Genomic DNA, 17423 nt, shown 5'->3' with positions numbered 1-17423 from the left:
ACAAGGTAATCACAATTCTAGATTTTCCTCCATATGAGCCAAAGGTGAAACCAAATTGGTGGAATGATGATGAGTATTGTGAATTTCATAAGAGAAAAGGTCATGAAATAGGTAATTGCCATCAACTAAAGAACATCATACAAGATCTCATTGATAGAGGTGACATTGAGATTGAAGGACACTCATCCAATCAAGAACATGAGATGTTTAAGGAAACATTCCCAAAACATGACAAGGGAAAAGCTAAAGCCATAGATGACCAAATTAACTATACAAGAGCATCTTATAACTATGATTCAACTATCAATCACATTTCAATGGACAATTATGTCTCTACCATTATCATCAAGGACAAAATGCCTGAGAATTCTACCCAAAGACCCAAGATTGTCCTAAAAGGCATTGGATCTTCTTCGGAACCTACCTCTGAATGTAATGTTACAACTCGTCGAGGTAAATTCACTTTGCAAGGTGCTCTAGCCAAAAACACCGCTTCCTCATCAACCAAGTCTGAGTATGACCTTGTAGAACAGTTAGGGAAGACATCCACGCTCATCTCCATCCTTGAGCTCCTCCGCATATCCCCCGCACATAAAGCCATTCTTGATAAAATCTTGAGAGAAACTGTTGTTCCTACTAATCTGAACGTGGACTAGTTTCAAGACATGGTGGGATACCTTTCCATTCCACACTCCCTTACATTCACAGATGTCGATGATGCCTCTGTAAGTCAGCTACATAATGCACCTTTACACATTGAAGCCTTCCTACACAAACATCAAATAAAGCGAGTCCTGATAGATGGAGGAGCAGGTCTAAACATTTGTACATTAAACACTATTAAACAATTAGGATATTTAGATAAAGCTATGAATTCTACAAACAAAATTACCAACAAGGCATATGATGATGAAGAGCGCTCATCCAAGGGCACAATCACCTTACCTCTCAGAGTTGGGCCAATTACAAAGGATTTGGCTTGTCAATTCCTTGATTTAGATCTCACATACAACATATTGCTAGGATGTCCTTGGATTCATGAGATGAGTGCAGTACCATCCATATATCATCAATGTATTAAGTTTCCACACAATGGAGTTGAAGTGACCGTCAAAGTGGATCCAAATCCATTCATATATTGCAACAATCTGCAACCTCGATTAGAAATAACAATCCCAGTCAATCGCAAAGTTGTTCCTTCATTGGCATATGTGGATCCTGAATCCTTAAAAGCTTCTACATCCAAACAAGCAGAGCTAAAAGAAAAGTTCAAGATTAAAGACCTAGGATGTGGTGAGTATATCTTTCATGTTGATCAACTCCCACTATCTCCTAAGGTATTCAGTCAATAGGAGCAACCTACAAACAAGTTACAATGCCAAGGAATTGGGTACGAAGCACCTAGTGTTGTGGCTATTACGTCTGAATGCAAATTTCCTCTAGTGGTGCAAGCATCTCTTGAGATCAATAGTCCTAAGAGTGGTTCTAGAAAAGAATCTATTGAGCATATCACCAGCCCTCTTGAGAACTCACATATCCTTACCATTTCATCCACTCATTCCATTTCCATTCCTCTCCCAAACTTGGATCAATAAGAATTACAAAAGCCCTTACTCATTGGGGATCAAGAATCAAGCTTTGAAAAGAAAAATCTAAAAGTCAAAACTAAAGAGAAGTCCTTTAGTACAAATCAAAATCAAAAGCTATTGGACTTTGAAAATATCAAAGCCAAGGATAAAAATCCTATGAAGCAAAAAGAGAAAGAGTTGATCTCCCCTAATATCAAAATAACTGGGGGCAAAAGTTCTAAAATTTTAAGTCAAAAATAATACTTGTTGATCCTAAGTCTCCATCATGCCATCCTACTTTCACTTCTTTTCACAATCATAAGCCTTCATCACTCATCTACTTGTTCCACACATCCTTTCTCTTCTGGCGATACATCATGGACCTTTAATGGAGCTTCCTCAAGGGACTTTGTTATCAGGGATGCCCAAACTTCTTCAGGTGACATGCATACGGGCCTGTGTAGTCCACACACTAGTAATTCTATCTCAGTTCCTTCATAGAGAAAGACAGTCACTCGAGCTACGTATCATTCAGTTAAGGAACAATGCAGCTACAATCATAAGGTAAAGCCTCGCACATTTGAGGTAGGTGACTTAGTTCTCAAAGAAAATCCTAAAAATCAGCAAGACAGAGAGAAGAAGGGCAAGTTCGAACCAAACTGGCTTGGTCCTTACATCATCACAACAACATATGGATCTGGTGCATATCAGCTCTCAACTAAAGAGAGTGAACCTTGGGAGGATCCTATCAATAGCATGCACCTTCACAAGTTTTAAACATAGCTCTTCAGAGTATCCTAATTCAAAAATACAAAAAAAAAATCAAAAAATTCAAAAATACAAAAAAACAAAAAACAAAAAACAAAACCAAAATACAAAAAAATCATAAAAATAAAAAAATCGTTACTTGGTGAAAACTTGGCAAACAGGCGCCTTGTGACAACAAAAAAAAAAAAAAAAAAAAAGTGAAGAGAAATAAATCCGTCCAATGGTGAAAACCACTTCAGTGGCGTCCTGGGCAAGTACCATGGTGAAAACCGGGTCACCGATGCCATGCGTAGAGACCTTGCTCCTCCCTCCTTCAGGATTCCATTTAATCCTTTCACTTTGTACACACTCACAACCTATCCATTCATAATAAACTTACCCATTCCCATCATGGCTTGTTATTGATCTACCTAAGATTGGTTCACCATTCATAATAAACATTCCTTTTCATCCCTTTTCATCCATAATAAATCAGATCCTATCTGTGGCTAAGGAAAATCCTACGTCTAGTGATGGGTGTGGAACTAAGAGCATCACATGTTTCGAGGAGTATAATTTCCTCCACTTTTCTTCAGTCTATCCACGCACAATCCGCAATAAAGCAATGTTTGCATCACAGATCCGCAATAAAGTTTCATCTTTTCTGCAATAAAGTATCAGTTTCATGGATTCAGTCAGTTTCAGATGAGACAACAGCAACAATGGGCTTCAACAAATCAAATCTTTCAACAAACTTAGACAACATATGGTTCAGTGCTATCTATCCTTTCTGTGAAAGTAAACATTGTGACCAGAATCAAATAAGACTTATACAAGTGACAAGAGACACTAAGCTTGAGGACTACAGTGGATGTTGGTGTCGAGTCTTGGTTTCCATTTGATTTTATCTTTTGGTGACATGTCTTTTAGCTTTTCCAGGATGTCTTTGACTAGAGATTCTATCTCTAGGATGTCTTTGACTAGAAAGGCAAGGATGGGGTATCGTCACCTATTTGTATTTGCTATTTGTGGATTGTCTCTTAGTAATGCTATGACTTGTCTAAGGATATGAGGACACTAAGATTCTAGTATGAACTGGGGCATTTCTTGTTTGGGACTATCTTATCTCCATGCAAACAGGTACAATGATTTTTTGGGTCAAACATATGCCTCGATTGTCATAACCTACTTGCCATAATAAAGCTCAATGATGATAACGCACAAGAAGCTCTTTCACTTTCATATCTTCTATATTTCATCCCCCTTTCTTGGTTTACTTCCATCATCCTTCTTGAGTCCATGTAGCCCATTATCACATGACTGAGTATAATGACACACCAAAAAAATATCTGCATTTCATGTAGTTTCACCTGCATTACTGCATATAAGCATTTCATACATACATATAGATATCACAATTGCATCACATCCTACACACAACACATGTTAGCACATTTTACATTCTCATCATGTAAATAGTTATTTGCATTATCATATTCATCTGCATTCCATACATTCACAATTGCATTTGCATAAACATATAAAACATAAAAGAACAAAAATATTGCAGTTCATTATGTACATATTTGCATCCATCACATAAGAAAAGGCACCATGAAACATCTCATCACATAGGTACACATGCATATAGCTACCGCAAATATGAATCATCTCATATATATAATCATAAAGTGCCATGATACAATGATGTCAAAATCATATGGCTACAATCACCCGCAGGTGTCTACATCATCATAAAAAATGGTACAAAACTGATACAAAGGAACCCACTGATAACTCCTGCCAACACTGTTGGTAGTGCTAATCCTATCTATGTCATTGTGTCCCAAGCCACGTGTCCCACCCTCATCTTCAGTCCCAGATCCTAGAACACTCATCTTAGTGCATCCCTATCTCCATCCCGATCATAAGGAACTAACTCCCTATCGATCGGTATCCGTAGTATCCTATAAACATCCTCTAAGGTGACTGTCATCTCACCCATCGGCAAATGAAAAGTACAAGTCTTTGAGTGCCATCTCTCAGCCGGCGCAGTCACCAATCCCATGTTCACTCGAAACTCAGGCACATACAGAATATGTCTCAATCCCATAGCCTCAATCGCAGCTCGATCCTCGATTGTCAACTCAGGTCGCAACCTCTGAGTCGATGGGAATCTCTCCCATGACTCTAACATAGGCAAATACTCCTACAGTCACACAAATCAATTATCTCAGTCCTAGTGACACTCACTGTTCATCACAAAGTGTTGCTTCTATCCTAGTGGTACTCCCTGTTCATCACAAAGTACTACGTGTTTGACACTCCCTGTTCATCACAAAGTGCTGCTCATATTTGCACTCACTGTTCATCACAAAGTGCTGCTCATATTTTAGTACTCCCTGTTCATCACAAAGTACTATATCTTGGTACTCACTGTTCATCACAAAGTGCCTTGATCTATCCTATCCTAGGGCCTCTGCTTGAGTGAATCCTTTTGAGAAGTTTCCTAATTGACAACGTATGTTCTATCACAAAATTGTCAATCCTAGCCCTATTTGTTATCCTAGTCTTCCCTAGAGGACCTGCTTGAGTGTATCCTCTCGGCAGCTTATCCAATCGACAACGTATGTTCATCATAGAACTACCGATTTGACCTAGAAGACACAAATTCACATTTTTGGACACAAACGTGTTTTCATGACATAAGCGCTCTTTTAGACTGCATAAACGCACTTGGCACCAATGCAGACACGCCTGGACATTTTTGACATTTTTTTGGACCCTATCCTAGAGCGCATTTATTACTCTACCTAAGATGCATTAATGAAAACAATAAATGCATCAAAGTACAAGGAGGTTTTGCAGTACTTACCGGCTCTCCTACATCTGCTGGCCTCTGAAATCAATGAACACGGTTGAATTTGTGAACCAAAGCCATCGCTGCTAACTGCTGCTGCTCTTTTCTCTCTCTGCACTCTAATCTCTTGGAGGTGTAGATGACAATGAGGATGTATTTCCCTCATGGTCTATCTTATAGACTGCCCTAGCCCTCGTTTTCCGAGTCAGTCTTCATTATCCCGTGACTCTGTCACTTTATCCGGTCAGTCCATTCTATTCCATCTTTCTTATCGAGAGATTGTCTACGATCTTTTTGGACATTTTTTCATCCAATCTCTCAAGGGGGGATATCAATCCCATCTTGCAACAAATTTGCATCAATTCATCTTATCTTCTTTGAAACAACGCGACAAGCCGCATTGTCTCAAAGAGGGGCAAAATGTAGACACCTAAAATTGTCCAATCTAATTAAATAAATATCTTTATTTATTTAATTACTTTAGCCTAATTCATCTATTAATTAAATAAATCCTTATTTATTTAATTAATTCATTTATCCTCTTCTAGCCTTATTTCTTATTTAAATAAATACATTTATTTATTTAAATTATCCTTTTCCTAAATTAAATAAATATTTTATTTATTTAATTGATCCCACTTCCTTTATTAATTAAATAAATCTTTATTTATTTAATTAATTCATTAACCTTTTCTACCCATGACACATGTCATTCATCTCTTAATTCATACTCTACCTACCCCTTTCATTATTTTATTATTTCTTTTACCTACCCTCTAATCATAGCCGACCTCTTTTACACCTCTCAATCTTATCCCTCCATTTCATATAGTGTCTTCTATATAAGGAGATGCTTCCTTCATTATCAAACCCCCCATTGACTACTTGACTACACTACGTTTTTGAACATAGGCGATCCTACTTGCAACCACATTCCGTTCTTTGTTGAGCTCTTGTGCACATAAAATCTAAGAGCAAATATATCAAGCAAGATCAATGGAGACAGGAAGAATGGAGATCCAAACCCTATTGGACATGTGATGGTATAATCTTTGTGATTTCATTTGATTTGCATTGTCTTAGGTAATCTTCATATGTTATGGTGGATCTTTGTTGTTGTTAGGCTAGGGTTTTGTGGTTGAATTCATTTAGCCTTTCAATATCATCATTATTGTTTTATCCATTTTCACCATAAACAACAATTAATTACAAAATATATTTATACAAAGTTCTTGTCGGCCATGGTGCCAATAATCTTCCTTTTTTTTGGTGTCGGTGATCTGTATACTGGTGTAGAGTCTGCCAGTGCTGGTGCCTGTGCTTGCCTATAGGTATCACATGATTGTAAGGTTGCCATCAATGACAATACCTTCAATCACCTACAATTGCTCATTGGAGTGTGCATTTGCCAACATTCTCATTTCTTGGAATCTGGGCGAATGATATTTCTTTAAAGTCTTCTTTAAACTCCTCTACCAGTTGTTTGTATAGCATGAGCTTATCATCCTTATTTTGATAATCATCATTTATTTGGTTTATGATAAGCCGTGAATCACCATAGACATGTAATTCTTTGACATTCCATTCAATGGCCATTTTAAGCCCAATAGTCAATGCTTCATATTCCGCAGTATTGTTGGTGCATGGAAACCACAGTCTATATGATTTTAGAATTGTGTGTCCTTGGGGTGTGATGAAAAAGATTCCTGCGCTTGATCCATATTGTGTGTAAGAACCATCAAAGTACAATTACCAAAATTTTGTACTTACTGCCAAAATGTCTGCATCAAGAAATTCAATGTGCAAAGGGATGTCATGTTGTAAAGGTGCTTCAACCAATTGATCAACAATGACCTATCCTTTGATAGATTTTCGGTTAGCATACTCAGTATAAAATTCACTCAGTATCATAAACCATTTGGCTAGTCTTCCTGTCAAGGTTGACTTGCTCAACAAATACTTAAGTGGATCTATCTTTGCTATTAGTTTCACAAAATGAGTCAACATATACTGTCGCAACTTCTGAGTTGCAAACACAACTGCTAGACATGTCTTCTCTATTGAGGAATAATTTAGTTCATAGCCGACAAGTGTTCTACTGATATAATACACTGCTCTTTCTTTTCCTTCTTCATCATGTTGAGCTAGGAGAGCTCCTAATGATACCTTTGTCGCTGAGATATAGAGAAATAATGGTTTACCTTTGATTGGTGATACCAGTACTAGAGGATTCATAAGATATTCTTTTATTTGCATAAAAGATTCTTCACATTTCTGATCCCATTTGAATGGAATATTCTTATGTAGAAGATGGGTGAATGGATGACATCTATCTACTCATTGAGAGATAAATCTCCTGATTGATTGCAATCTTCCTTGTAAATATCTCAATTGACTTATGTTCCTAGGTGACTCCATTTCTATGATGGCTTTGACCTTTTCATGATCTACTTCAATTCCACGAGCTGATATAATGTACCCAATAAATTTTCCAGAGGTTACTCCAAATGCATATTTCTTTGGATTTAATCTCAACTGATATCTTTCCAGCCTGTCGAAAATCTTGCTTAAGATATTCAAATGTTCTTGTCTTGTATGATATTTTACAAGTATATCATCTACATAATCTTCCATAAATATATGCATCATATCATGGAAAATTGTCGTCATAGCCCTTTGATAAGTCGCTCTTGCATTCTTAAACCCAAATGGCATAACATTCCAGAAATAAGTTCCCCATGCATAGGTGAATGCTATCTTTTCTTGATCTCCAGGTGCAATTCTTATTTGATTATATCTCAAAAATCCATCCATTAATTAAAAAATATCATGTCCCACTGATAAGTCCACAATTATATCAATGTTGATGAATACTAAGAGGGGGGAGGTGAATTAGTATACCAAAAAACATAGAACTCAAACACTTAAACATTTTAGCAGATAACCGGTATGACAGATTTATAAATAAACTGGTTAAGATAAATGCAAACCAAATATAACAAAGCATTCACCCACAAGACCACAATCACTGTAACACAAGAAGTTTTGACGTGGAAACCCAAATGGGAAAAACCACGGTGAGCAAAAACTCACAAGTAACTATCTCCAGAATAGAAACCAGACCAGTTAAGGTCAGGTTGGTTAAGGTCATACAATGTTCTTCACTAGAACAAATCCTGTTAGGAATCTAGATCTCTGTTAGGAGATAAGTCCTATTAAATACTACCTTGTGAGAGGATTTCAGATTCATAGTTGTGAACCACCTTGTTAGAGGATTTACAAAGGCTTTGCTAGGCCTACCCGGTTAAGGGTTTCAGACTTGTCGAAGATGTGAGTAATCAACAAGTGAGTGATCTAGATACTAGCACAATATGCTTGGTTAGATACATGATAGCTCATTGTTAATTCATTTCAGCATTACTTTAGTCTTTCAATATCTCCACACTCCTACTCTTCACACAGACCTAATTTTCTCTTCTGTGATCGCACAAAAAAAATCATCAACTACTAAAACCCTAGACATGATGTCCTTATAAAGGAGTCTAATTTCATGTTGGTCCAATAGGATTACATTACAAGTTCCTAGGTTCAGTGCATCTAGACACATTTGGTAACATGAAACAAAATTACCACCAAAGTGTCAGTTGATGATAACTCATCATAGAAATATCAATTGGTAACTCATCACAGAGTAATACCGGTTCATACATTTTATCGATTGTCGGTTGTCAAAAATGAAGATTGGAAAAAAATATTAACTACCGCTTTGTTCCTTCGTACCGCTTGAGATCCTCAAACTACTTGAGGTCTTCATACCAATTTGGGTCTTCAGTCAGTTTGTGACTGGTAAACATCTTCTGCAAAACACCAATAGTCTAAAGAGTATAATACATAATACCGGTTGAGCATAACTCATACATAAAGAAAGTGATCTCAAAAAAAGTGTGTGTCCATCAATGAAAATCACAACATCATCAAAATGCCAACAAATGTTTGGTAGTGGGAAATTATCTTTGGGACATGCTTTATTCAGATCTGTGAAATCTGTACAGACTCTTATGCTCTTATCTAGCTTTGACACTGGTACAATACTTGAAACCCATTCTGGATAAGCAACAGGTCTTATGAAACCCACATCTAATAGTTTCTTTAGCTTAGTTTTTACAAGAAGAGAAATGTGTGGATACATCTTTATTAGCTTTTGCTTAACTTGTTTTTCTTTTGAATCCACATTAAGATGATGCATGATAAGATCTAGATTAAGTCCTGGCATGTCTACATAGGACCAAGCAATTTTTTTTTTCTTTGTTTAAAAAATTCCATGTATTCTTTCCTCTCTTCATCTGATAATGAAGCAGCATAATGAAGTATCTTAGTATCTTTTGATGTACCAATGTTTACTTCTTCTATTTGTTCTATTAGGATAGAAAATCTCTCCTAAAAATATGCAGGAATAATGTCAAACTTTCCATCTTTTAGCGCCTTAAAGAGGTTTTTACCTTCAGGTACATCCTTTATTTTCCCTTTTGATTGATCTAGTGTTGCCATGAAATGGTTTTCAACAGTAGGTCTCTTTCCTTATTTTATTTCAATTTTGCGACTGGAAAGTTTGACATTCTCTTGACTACAAGAAATGTTACTTGATTCTGCAATGAAAGATATCGTAGGTGTTATGGGTTTGATAGCATTAAGATACATGACTAAGTCACGATCATTGGAAAATACATCTAATTCAGGGTTTTCTAAATTATCCCAGTCAATTAGTTCAGGATGAAGAAGGGGTAAGTCATAATCATTGTCATCGTTAGGTGCTTCAAAGTTCATGACATAATGATCATAATTTGGCATAGAGCAGGTAATGTCATAAATCGAATAATTTTGAGAATTGTCTCTCCTAAGTGTTTTCCAATTAGTTCTAACAAAATCAATATTAGTATTTTGTAGTTCACACTCAAATGGTTCTTCAATTGACGTTTGTCCCTTAAACGAATGGATTATATCAACACACACATCTTTAATACTGCAAATTCCTTCTTGATTATTTTCAATGACTTCATTTGCATTTTGAAGTTAACATACTTGTGTACATGATAAAGAGGATTCTTTTGCTAGATTTTGTCTTCTTTCAAACTCAACTTCTTCTGGACTAATAGTCAATCCTACTTGACTATTTCTTAATTATTCTATGTTTCTGCCACATCTTGATACATCTTATTCCTTATTTGATAAAAATATGATATTTCCATATGCTTGATCTATCTCTGTTTGTACTTCTTGTGGCATTACTTATTTTTCTTTTTCATTCTCATTCGTTTGTTGTTTTGTATATGCCTCTTTTCTTTGAATTTTGAGTTCTTCTCATCTTCTTTCTAACTCCATCTTTTGTTTTGTAATAGACAATTCTTCCTCTGTAATCGTTGTTTGTTCTTCATTGTTTTCTTTACTTGATGTACTAGATAAGACATATGGATCCCATTCATACTCATTTTAATTTGTCTTTGAACCATGGTCTAGGACTACCACACTATACCATACAAGAATGTTGTACGGTGCAAAAAGTTCCTTGATTTCTGCCATCTCTATTTTTACTTCTTCTGGAATATCTTGTTCAGATTTTGCATTTGCTCGTATTTCTTGAACTTGTTGACAATATTCTTCTTATCCTTTGATGGTAATCTCTTATTCTTTCTTTTCATGTTCTTCTTGTTTCTTTTGTTTATTGGTTACTATCTCTGCTACTTGATGTAGCTTTTCTTGCCAATTTTCTTCTTTAGAGACTGATTTCTTTCTCCACTTTGATTGTTGATAATTATGGTGCTTTTGATTTGACTTTAGATATCCAAGTCTTGACTTATCTTCTTTAGATTGCGAGGGGGGATAAATTGGTTCTGAAATAACTTGATGTTATTTACTGATTGGTCCTTTTCCTTCATATCCCATTTTTTGCATGATTTCATAACCTTGCCATATTGTTTTATGGGAATATTAACTTCTGCAGCTATTGCTATAGTTTCATTTTCATCCTTATACAACCAACCAAGAATGTCCTTGTCTTCAGTTTCTTCATCAAGAGTTCCAGCTCTAACAAATGTTCCATTAAACATATCTTTTGATCTCTTTGAGGTCTTTGATTGGATATTTGTAGGCTTTCCATATGACTTAGGGGAAAGTGGAAACTTATGCAAAGAATATTTTCCAATTCCTTCATCATTTAATTTGAGCTTTTTCTCAAATGTTTCCCATAACTTTTCTTGAATTTCTTTGGTAGGATATACTGATTCTCTATTATGTGGAACTCTTGTATTGTGTTGGCTTCAAATTATTGCAATATTGACCAAAGTTTGCAATTATAGTGATCTCTTGTTCTTCATGAGGAAATTTGACACATTGATGATACGTAAAAGGAATAGCTTGCATATCGTGAATCCATGGCCTTCTAAGAAGAATGTTGTAAGAGAGGTTCAAATCTAAAACTTGACACAATGTATTCCTTTCCATAGGTTCTATTTTGATTGGTAACACCATAGTTACTTTAGAAGAACATTTTGCTTCATCATAAGCCTTAATGGTTATTTTGTTCTCTCGATCCACTGAATTTTTTGAATATCCCAAAGCTTTTATCAAACTTAATGCACAAATGTTTAAGTCGACTCCACCATCTATGAGTACACGTTTGACACGTATTTTATTAATGGTGACTTCAACATGTAGGGGAGCATTGTGAGGATGTTGTAAGGCCATGTCATCATTTTCAGAAAATGATAAGCAATGAAGGGCTATAAGGTGTCCCACCATGTTTTGGAACTGATCTATATCCAAGTCTTTTGAAACTATTGTTTCCACTAAAGATTTTTCCAAAATTTTCTTATGCATAGGTGAAACTTTGAGAAGTTCCAAAATTGATATTTGAGTAGGTATTCTTTATAATTTCTCTACTAAATTGTTTTGTTGTGAAGTGGATGTTGGGTCTTTTGTTATACTTGGAAAGGTAACCTTTGCTTTGCTTCTCGTAATAACATTGATTGGCTCTAAAGGTGGATTATCTTTAACAATGATAAAATTTACCACATCATCATAGGTATAAGTGTAGTTCACTTTGGCTTTTCCTTTGTCATCTTTTAATTGGGATGGTTCACCTTTGTTGTAATTCAAAAGTGGAGTTTTGAAAGATAGGTGCGATTCATTTGTCTTGTGGCTATCCACTGTGATAGTTCCATTATCAATTAGATCTTAGATAAGGTGTTTCAATCTTTGACAATCATTTGTTTGGTGTCCTTTATTCTGATGGTAATTACAAAAATGACTATCATTCCACCAATTTGGCTTGACTTGTGGTTCATAGCTTCTTGCTTCTAGTAACACAATCAGTTTGTTGGCAAGAAGAGTTTTTAAAGCTGATTCCAATGGTTCTCCAATGTTTGTGAATTTCCTCTGAGGATTGGAGAAGAAAGACTTGGTTTTATTGTTTTCTTGATTGCTATTGCTTGGGATTTGACTTGATAGATTAAAAATTGGTTATTCTTGTTTTGTAGCACTATTATCGTCATTTCCTTCATTGCTGACACTCCTATTCTTTGACTAGAACTTGGGTTTGTCATTGTTGCCATTGTTGTTTTTGTTATTGTTATTGTAAGAATTATTGTAAAGTTTTAGCTCTCCTTTCTTTACCATCGCATTCTCTATTTTCAGACCATTCTCAATCATCTTGGCAAAGGAGGGAGGACATTACATTATTAGTTGATAACCTATTTCACTAATAAGATTATCGATGAATATGTCCATTTTTTCTTGTCCATTTTTTCTTTATTAGGCACATCTCTTGGATACCTATTAAAAACGCGTTTCCATCACCGTAAGAAGATCATAAAAGATTCACCACTCTTTTGTTTAACATTGCATAAATCCAACATTGTTATCTCATTCCTTATATTGTAGGAGTATTGTGAAATAAATCTATTCACAAATTCTTCAAAAGATTTGATTTTGGATGGTAATCTTGAAAACCACTCCATTGATTGTCCATTTAAACTCCTAGGAAAAAGACGCATCAGGTAAGTTTCATCATGGGCAAATTCCATAATCATGGTACAAAACTCCCTAATGTGATCCCAAGGATTGGATTTTCCATCGTATTTGTCATATTTAGGGATCTCACAATGTTGTGGAAATGGTACCATATTCAATTTTTTATCGAAAGGATATGAGTAGATATCTTCCAATGAATACTTTTTGGAGCTTGTTCCATTTTGCATAACTTGCATATGCTTTTGTAGAGTTTGCATTTGTTGAGTAAGGTTTAACAATGGATTATCCATATAAATTCTCTTTATTTCTTCATAAGTCCTTTTATCATTATGCTCTTTTCTTGTATCATCATGTTCTTTTCTCATCTCTTCATGACCTTCTTTTTTTAGATCTTCATTGTTTGAATCATCTGTTTTTTGGGTGTTACTTGTCTCCGCATCTTGTTTCAAGCTTTCTATGTTAAAATCTTGTGGCAATTTAGCTCCAGATTTTTCCAACATCAAGAGATATTTCTCTTTTTGTTTTGCCAACATTTTTTCCATTAGCCTATCAAATTTGAAATCTTGCTCAAGGTCTCTAATGGTATTATTGTCTGCTTCTTCATCAACAATAGTATACCCAAAAGTTTCGAATACAGGATTATCTTCTTCCTCCATTTTGTTTTGTTGTTTTCTAAGTTGTTTGTATTGAGCTCTAGTCCAAACTGGCATGTGATTATTTCAAATTTTTTGAAATTTCCAAAGGACAAAATCAATAGGTGATTATTGATTTAGGAAGATATGCTTTGTTGATTTTTCCACTATTGTTTGTTTGTTGTGATAAAGTGTCTCTTTTTTGAAAAGAAAGTCTTTGCAAAATTTCCCCATCAAATTTTGTTCTAGAGCCATGAAAATAATGGCGAAAGTGGTGTAGGAATGTCCTATGTTTGAATAAGATCTTGTGATTGATATACAAGAATCTTATTCTTTTTTGAGTAGCTTTATAACTAGGTTTTCTTTTCTTAAGGTGATACTTAAAAGTCATATAAGCATCTGAAATTTTACAAGTTTGTTTGATTCCAATGTTGGTGCAATTTTGATTTTGATATAACCTAGTTCCAAAATAGGAAAGATATATCCAAGATTATGATTATAGGATAAATTGATCAAGCTTTGTGATAGAGGATTTGATATATCTTGATGAGAAACTTGACAATGATGTTGACCTTTTGCATTTAAGATGATTGAATCAATAGCTTGTTGAATGTTTATGCTTATAGAAACCTTTCAGGAATAGCCTATTGGATTAGTGACCCAGTTGTTGAACTAGTTTGAAAATGTGTGATGGTTTAGAGACAAATCTACTCAAGAAGTGTTTTGATACTGATGTTTTGAAACTTTAGTTTGATTTGGTGTTAAAATGTTGGAAAGACTTTCTACTACCCTTTTGATCAATTTTTCCAACAATTGGTTGGATTTTTTCTCACTCTTAGATGATAATTTTCTTCAATTTTTGACCATTTGGAGCATGTTATAGACATAGAAGACATAATGTTTAAGAAACAAAATGCATAAGCAAGTATAAATCTTATGGAAGGATGAGACAATAATTATTGAATCTCACATGGAGTTTCCCCCGAGGCTACACTATTCAAAGCAGATATTTAGATTCTTGACCCCATTGGCTCCACCCTCGACACTCAATTCTCCAAGGTAGCCAAGCACCAGTTTCCATGAAAACTCCCCATGGAAAATTTTATATCTCTACTAAGAACCGTATGTGTGTGAGCCACTTTAGAGGTCTGACCTCCTACGCCAATAACTAGAAGGATTTTGGCAACTAGTACAAGTGGTTTTTAGTAAAGGCTTTCAGTCATGTGGTCATACATGTAGCATTTTCAGCTCTGTAAATATAGAAGGTTCCCAGCCTATAGAGGTTACACTCCACAGGGTTTATGGGGAAACATAGTGTCAGTATGAACTTATCAACACATGTTGTTTGGGACTTTCGTCACAAACACAATTTATTTAGAGTGGATTGGAAGGACTTGGTATTAGCCCGTTTCCACTTTGGGTCATTCCCCTCTCACTGGCCCCCGCAAGGCAGCTCGAGAAGGTAGGCCCTCTAAAGGTTATACATAAAATAAAGTAGGTTTGTTTTTTTGATCACTGTATGATGATGAGAGCATACTTGCCTACTACTTCATCAAACACAGAGAACACAAGTTTATTTTAACCTTTTGAAGTCTATGTGCAACTATTTTGAAGTCACTCAAAATGAAAGTTGCATGCTGTAAATTTATCCCCTTAGTTAAACTAAATGAGAAAGACATGATGTTTTACTTTCCAAAATAGAGCTCTTAATTAACTAGGTGAGGAAATGCATTAAATTTTCTTTAAACATAATCCTGCACATGCATGTCAGTAGTTTGAAAAATTTAAGCTCTTGCACATTCAGACCTGCAAGGAAATTTTGCCAGTTGCAAATGAAAGCGCTATTATAACAAATGTGCAATCTTTCACCTCAAAATTGCTAATCTACAGGGCAAAAGCGCTAACCTGCACTACAAAGCGTTGCTCTGTTGACTAAGAAGCAAGAATTCTCTAACAAAAGCGTTAACTGAATTGATAAATGCACTAATCTATAGGATAAAAACTCTAACCTAAAGGACAAAAGCACTAACCTAGAGATTAAATGCGTAGATTCTTGGACAAAAGCGTTAATCTACATGACAAATGCGCTAACCTGAAGAACAAATGCACTAACCTATCAAAAAAGCATTGTCAGAATTCACACATGCATGAATCTATATTACAAATGCAATAAATTTCCTTTTGTGAGAATATTAAAAGTATATGCAAGGTCCTGTAGCCCCACGGTGGGTGCCAAAATGTGTCAACTTGAATTTCACCCTCAAAATGCTACCTACAACATGTTAGTTTCACAAAATATAAAGAAAATGCTACAGGAAATCCAAACTCAACCAGTGAAACTACATAAAATTGATATAAAATAAAAACACCATTATTACCTTGATGATTTGTGTCTCATTGTGTCCTAACTCCACTGTTCTTGGTTGCAAATGGTGTTCTCTTAGACAAGCACTGATAGCTTCCAAGATGGCATATGAAGAATGGATTGATAACTGATACTATGATATGCAATGCTAAATGACTATGCTAAATGATTATGCTAAATGATTATGATATTTGCTTCAAGATTAAAATTCACGGATGCATAAGTTTTCACAAATGATTAGCTTGCAAATTCACTTGAAGACTAACTTGAAGACTAACTCTCTCTCAACTCAAACTCTTGATTTTATAGACTTTGAGAGGATAAGATGATGTGGCTCAGATCAATGGTCATGATCAGATCTGCAGATTTGGATGGTTGTGAGCAAAGGTGAAGGTTGAGAGAAAGAGGGAAGGAGAAGACAAGTGACACTCATCTCACCTTGACTGGGTTGTTGGCTAAGGGAATCTAGGGATGGTTGGAGAAAATTTAGGCATGAGAGGACAAGTGGACTCAAGTCCTTCCTAAGATGTAGGGATGTTGGAGAGAATATAGAAGGAGGTTATGAAATATGTGTATGTACACAATATTTCATTAAATTTGGAAGTTGAAAATAAATGATGAATTAATATTTTAGAAATATTAATTTCCTTAGCCACATGATGGATGAGTTGGCAAAGGGAAGATGAAGTGGAGATGGAAGGTGAGTTGGAAAAGAGATTAAATAATTTATAAATTATTTAATAATTGAGACTATAGGATAGAAGAATAATCATTAAATATTAGATATTCAAATGATTGAAGTAAATAATTAAATATTTAGATATTCAATTAATTGATCAAAATAATAATTAGATATTAGATATTTAATTAATTAGAGGAATAGGATAGATGAATTAATTAATAAAATATTTCAATTAAATTAATTAATAGAAAGACATGAAAATGAATTAAACAAATTAATCTTTTCAAATTAACTATTTAATAGAAGAATAACCATTAAATAAATATAAAATATTTATTTAATCACTCATAGCCATTTTTATGTGTATACAGAGAATCCTATCAATTTTCTAGGAAATGTCCTAAATGTCAAATTCACGGTAACCTCATACACGAACCACCACAAGCGCTGCAACCGTTCACCACATCTTGGCGTTTCTGTCAATGGGGACTTGATCTGGTAGGAAATATTCATCTTTCCTCTTCAAATGGACATAAGTTCATTA

This window comes from Cryptomeria japonica, chromosome 7, assembly GCF_030272615.1.
Source record: "Cryptomeria japonica chromosome 7, Sugi_1.0, whole genome shotgun sequence".
NCBI classification, from domain to species: domain Eukaryota; kingdom Viridiplantae; phylum Streptophyta; class Pinopsida; order Cupressales; family Cupressaceae; genus Cryptomeria; species Cryptomeria japonica.
Note: the sequence above shows the minus strand (reverse complement) of the source record.